The sequence below is a fragment of the Schistocerca americana genome, chromosome 11 (assembly GCF_021461395.2).
Source record: "Schistocerca americana isolate TAMUIC-IGC-003095 chromosome 11, iqSchAmer2.1, whole genome shotgun sequence".
Lineage (NCBI taxonomy): Eukaryota > Metazoa > Arthropoda > Insecta > Orthoptera > Acrididae > Schistocerca > Schistocerca americana.
This window is the reverse complement of record NC_060129.1, coordinates 143,365,000-143,370,999: the sequence shown is the minus strand read 5'-3', so window position 1 is coordinate 143,370,999 and position 6,000 is coordinate 143,365,000. Positions and strand designations below refer to the sequence as shown.

The 6,000-nt window shown below is 39.5% G+C and overlaps 1 protein-coding gene across 1 annotated transcript in view; it reads right to left on the bottom strand.

Annotated features, from left to right (window-relative positions):
* Positions 1-668: 668 nt before the first annotated feature.
* LOC124553677 overlaps positions 669-6,000 on the bottom strand; it is a 52,618-nt gene continuing 47,286 nt past the window's right edge. Inside the window, exon 3 of the mRNA XM_047127562.1 lies at positions 669-1,129. The gene's annotated coding sequence lies outside the window, so the exon portion shown is untranslated. The remainder of the gene's footprint in view (positions 1,130-6,000) is intronic.

Genomic DNA, 6,000 nt, shown 5'->3' with positions numbered 1-6,000 from the left:
AAAGCAAATCTGATTGCTATGCAACAGAGCCCAGGTAGATATTTCTCCGCAACTTTGATTAAAACTTTCAGCTTCAATACAGCGTCTGCAGCAGCTGGAGCAGATTGCTACAACAATGGAAGAGTGTAGTGTGAAAGCAGTTTCGCGAATCGACCTGTATAAAACCAACGGTGTGGGTATTCAGCACAACAGAGCACACAGAGTCACTCATACATATAAAGACAAACACAATGTGGTTTGGGAAACATATAGAGAGAGACACTCACTCAATATAAGTGCTCGTCACAGACACTTTATAATGGGGGGGGGGGGGCCTTTAATCTGCTTTTAAACATGTCTGTCTGCTGATCAACACTTCATCAGGTTGATGTTTGTCTAGCAGGTTATACGAGTGCGTGCAAACACACCAGACTAGGACTCGAACCCATTCACCTTGCAAAAACAGTCTCGCCACTGCGGTGTGCTTGCACTGATCACTACGGAGTGAGGTGTCTGGGCTCAGTTCCTGATCCAGTATGTAGAACCTTCCACATTCAATGTACATTCAACACAGTAAACGCTCTGGGAAACAACAAGTGTCTTTCTGCACACCACACAACTCTCCGTTTGAAGGAGGGTAGAGAAGGCACAGTTGAAGTGTAAAGGTCTGAATCAGCCTCTCACTAGTATAAAGTGGTAAAAAATCTTCATTCAGTTTTATTACAAACTAGTCGCAAGAAAAAAAAAATAACAGTATCACTCTGTTGACAGCAATGTGGCACAAAAGTGAAAAAGGAAGTTACAAAACTGTTAACTAGCAGTGACCTAACGCTCAGTCACTACTGCACAGTCTTCTTCCAGAAAGGCACCTGAACGAGCCACTTCACACTCGCCACAAATCAAACGTACAGGTCCAAATCTGTAAAGAATGTCACACGATGCATTCATAATAAATTACACATGCAGCAACACACGGAGATAACGGTAAAGTTGCCCCAGTCGCAGCCGCAGCCACACTCAGCCATCTGAAGGTTCCGACTGGATCGCCGAGGTGCATCTCTCTCTGCCGGCAACACTAATGACCCGTATCCTCCCTCCACACTGTCCTAATTCTGACATCGACTGCTCCTCTGATTTGTCCATTGCCAGTCTGAAACAATTAACAACAGGAGTCAGTTTTTCTCAAGCATGACTACATCCCACGCAGCTGTAGGAGGTGAACAAAGATTAAATTTAATCAATCATTACATCATTAAATAGTAAAGACTCCCACGAGCATCATGAAATTTCAAGTAGGACTGTGCAGATCAACGTGCCTCATATTAGTTCTGTACTCAGTTACCTCTGCAAAGCATATCAAGTGTGTTCAATTTGCTGACAGTGAAACCACTTCGTAAAGAAGGTCAAAAGAGATAACTTACACAGTTACTGATAATTTCTTTGCTACCAGAGTTTTCAAAGAGTTTTTGAGAAAACAGTGTATAGCAAGGTTGTGGCACATCTGAGTACACAGAATTTACTTTTACACTTAGTCCAGCTTCAACAGAAGGAGCATCCAAAGAAAATTTATTCCATTTTTTAAAAATGTCAGGAAGCTAGCACAAGACTACTTTCCACACATTTCTAAACCTAGCAGATCACTGTAATCAAAGTTATATTTCAACAAAAAAGCAAAACAAATCTACAGCTGTTCCAGAGATACAGTGTTCTAAAAATTTTCTGGAAAGTAGCGAGCGTAAAATGGCACCCGAGGGTCCATGTTTGGCAACCAGTATCTCGGGGCATGAATTTTCTTTTTTTGGACAAAAGCAAAAATTGTGGGTTTCTTAATTTGAGACTGTGATGGTAAGCATTCTGAATTGATAAGTCCAACTAGTTCTCTCAAGGAGAATGAAATTTCCTCAACTTGAAGCAAGCTTTCTCCTACTTTGTTAATGAACAAGTTTCATATCCACATGTCAGATCACTCAATAAAAAGAGGTCTTCACAAATTTCTTCCAACTGTGTCAGCTGATGTGCTTATTCAGCAGAAGGTTATTCTCATTTCAGAAGGCACTCTTGGCCAATACTATTATTCACCATTTCCTTGAAACATACACCATTTTTCTTACTACTACTACTACTACTGTTATTAAAATGCAATAATACTGAGCTAGGTTTTGACAGGTCTACAAAGTTCTGCAACCATCAGGAATTTGCTTCAAATGTGCAAAACTGTAAGATGACTACAATATGAATTAATCACAACTGGAATCAGTCAGCTCACACAAGTACCTCAATCTGCAATCTCCTGACTGATGCAGCCCACCATGCCTTCAGAACAGCACTTGCACCCAACATCCACAATTATTTGCCGAATATATTCCAAACTCTATCTTGTGTAGCTTCCTTTAAATGCTCAAGTTATTCCCCGAGGTCTTAACACGTGTCCTTTCATCCTGTCCATACTTCTCGAGAATGTCTTCTAAATGTCCCTCCACTCTCCAATTCTGCAGACAATCGTCTCATTACCGGCCCACAGTAGGGGGACAAGATGGAACAAACACACAGGTTCAATTGCAGGTTAAAGTGCACGGCAGACTTCAGCAAATTCACAGAATACTAGGGAAATGGAATATCTCTACGAAGCACACTGCTTACAATATTTCCTACGTTACAATATTTCTCAAAGAGTGGAATCCATACCGAACAGTAGTAACAGTAAATACTGAAACCATATGAAGAAGGGCAGAGCAAATGCTGACTAGTTTGTTTGGTTCAAGGCACTGAACTACAGATATACATCTACATCTATAGTCTGCAAACAACTGTTATGCGCATGGCACAAGGTACATCCTATTCTACTATTTATTACGGTTTCTTCATGTTGCATTAATGTATGGAGCGTGGGAAGAATGACTCTTTGAATGCCTCTGTCTGTGCTGTAATTATTCTAATTATGTTCTCAAAATCTGTATGGAGCAAAATGTAGCTGGTTGAAACTTCCCAGCAGGTAAAAACTGTGTGCCGGGCCGAGACTCGGACGCAGGACCTTTGCCTTTAGCAGGCAAGAGCTCTACCAACTGAGCTACTCTAGCACGACTCAGCCTCCCCACTCCTTCCAAATTAACGATGTAAGTGTAGACCAAATGTGGCTTCAACTCAAAGAAATAGTATTGGCAACAATCGAGAAATTTATACCAAATACATTAACAAACGATGGAGCTTTCTTGGTACACAAAACAGGTCAGAACACTTTTGTGAAAACAACAAAAAGAACATGCCAAACATAAACAGATACAAAATCACCAAGATTTTCAATCTTTTACAAAAGCTCGAAATTTAGCGCAGTCTACAATGTGAGATGCTTCTAATACTTTCCACAATGAAACTATCTCGAAATCTGGCAAAAAATCCAAAGAGATCCTGGTCATATGTAAAGTATGCTAGCAGCAAGACAGAATCAATGTCTTCTCCGAGCGATAGCAACAGGAATACTATCGACGACAGTTCTGCCAAAGTGGGGTTACTAAACACAGCCTTCTGAAATTTCCTCACGAAAGAAGACTAAGTAAATATTCCAGAATTCAAATCAAGAACAGCTGCCAACGTGAGTAATGTAGAAGTAGATAGCCTCGGTGAAATGAAGCAACTTAAATCTCTTAACAAACGCAAGTCTTGCAGTCCAGGCTGTATACCAATTAGGTTCTTTTCAGAGTATGCCAACACTATAGCTCCATACTTAACACTCGTATACAACCATTTGCTCAGCGAAACAACCAAACCCAATGACTGGGAAGTTGAACAGGTCACACCAATATTCAAAAAAAGTAGTAGGACTAATCCTCTAAATTGCAGGCCCATATCATTAACATCGATATGCAGCAGGATTTTGGAACATATGTTGCCAACACAGATTTAGAAAATATCACTCATGTGAAACACAACTAGCTGTTTACTCACATGAAGTACTGAGTACTACTGACAAGGGATTTCAAACTGATTCTGCATTTGTAGATTTTCAGAAGGCTTTTGACACCGCACCTCACAAGCAGCTTGTAATCAAATTGCATGTTTATGGAATGTCATCTGTTATGCAACTGGATTCATGAAATTCCTGTCAGAGAGGTCACGGTTCATAGTAACTGATGGAAAGTCACTGAGTAAAACAGAAGTGATTTCTGGTATTCCCCAAGGTAGTGTTACAGGTCCTTATCTATATAAAGGATTTGGGAGACAATCTGAGCAGCTGCCTTACGTTGTTTGCAGATGATGCCGTCATTTATCGACCAGTAAAATCATCACAAGATAAAAAAATTGCAATACAATTTAGAAAAGATATCTGTAGGGTGTGAAAATTTGCGACTGACCCTAAATAATGAGAAGTGTGAGGTCATCCACATGAGTGCTAAAAGGAATCCGTTAAACTTTGGTTACACGATAAATCAGTCATAAATTCAACTAAATAGATAGCAATTACAATTATTAACAACTTAAATTGGGAGGAACACACAGAAAATGATGTGGAGAAGGCTCATCAAAGCCTGCATTTTATTGGCAGAACATTAGAAAATTTAACAGATCTGCTAAAGAGACTGCTTACTCTACGTTTGTCCAGGCTCTTTTAGAATACTGCTGTGCCGTGTGGGATCCTTACCAGATAGGACTGATGGAGTACAAAGAGACAGTTCAAAGGAGGGCATGTTTTTACTGTCAGGAAATAGGGGAGAGAGGGTCACTGAAATAATACAGCATTTGAGGTGGACATCATTAAAACAAAGGCGTTTTTCGTTGGGGCAGATTCTAACAAAATTTCAAAAATGCTGCAACAGCAGCTTCGCACGAAATTTCAATCACCAACTTTCTCCTCTGAATGCCAAAATATCTTTATGCCGACTTACATAGGAGGAAATGAGCATCATAATAAAATAAGGGAAACCAGAGCTCGTACAGAGAGATATCTAGGTGTTCGTTTTTGAGGCATGTGCCTCTGCTCGGCACTTAAATGTGATTTGCAGAGTGTCCATTTAGATGTAGATGGGTGGGTCCCACTGTCCTACTTTGTATGCATCACATATTTATTTCTTATGTTTTCATTCTTCTTTCTCTTTCAACATTTTTATGTTAAGTTCCTGCATGGCACGCGTATTATCTAAAATTGTAGAACCAAATTCCCGCACAAAACTTCATTATTCTCACTATTCCGTTGGTTTTACAATTGTAACAAAGTAATCAGTTTTCTAAGAAATGATGGCAATCAAAGTTATTAAAATTATAAAATTTCGTGTATCCAGCCATAGGCCAAATCTTATCCATTCTTACATAGATTTCAAACGAGATACTACTTTCTAATGAAAGGGCTATTTTCCCTCTGTTCAGGCAACATACTTATATTAGACCAAACTTAATTAGTTCAAAAGGTATTTCTCATGGCCCGAACATTCAGTGCCAACTGCAGCTGAGCTGTTATAAATGTCTACCGTATGCCAATATGCTTTTGATCGCTTGAGTTTTCTGAAGTCTGTAGCACCCATATTAATGACCAGCAGTCCGAAATTAAAAATTAATGAATTTTTCTTCTTCTTTCTTGGCTCTACAACTCATGATGAGCCCTGGCCTCTTCTACAACGTGGTCGACCAAGAGCCAGATGGGAAGATGGAGTAATCGAAGATCTTAGGAAGATGAGCTATAGAAACTGGAGAGTATTGGCAAAGTAATAAATTTTTAGTGACTATATTTTATTATACAAGATGGATCCCACCGTCATAAACCTATGATTTCCAATGAGTAGGCATAAATTAGTACTGCACATTTTAGTAGGTGCTGCTCATGATAAAAAAAGACAGACTCTATAGGCAATACAAGATGAACTTTCCAACATACAGAATTTATATACTATTTTACTGCACGTTGCAGGGGTTAATACAGGGAGTGGAAGCTAGGTTAGTTAGTGGTTAGTGTGTTTTTTTTAACGTCCCTTCGACAACGAGGTCATTAGAGACGGAGCACAAGCTCGGGTTATTTTTTTTTTTTTTTGGTAG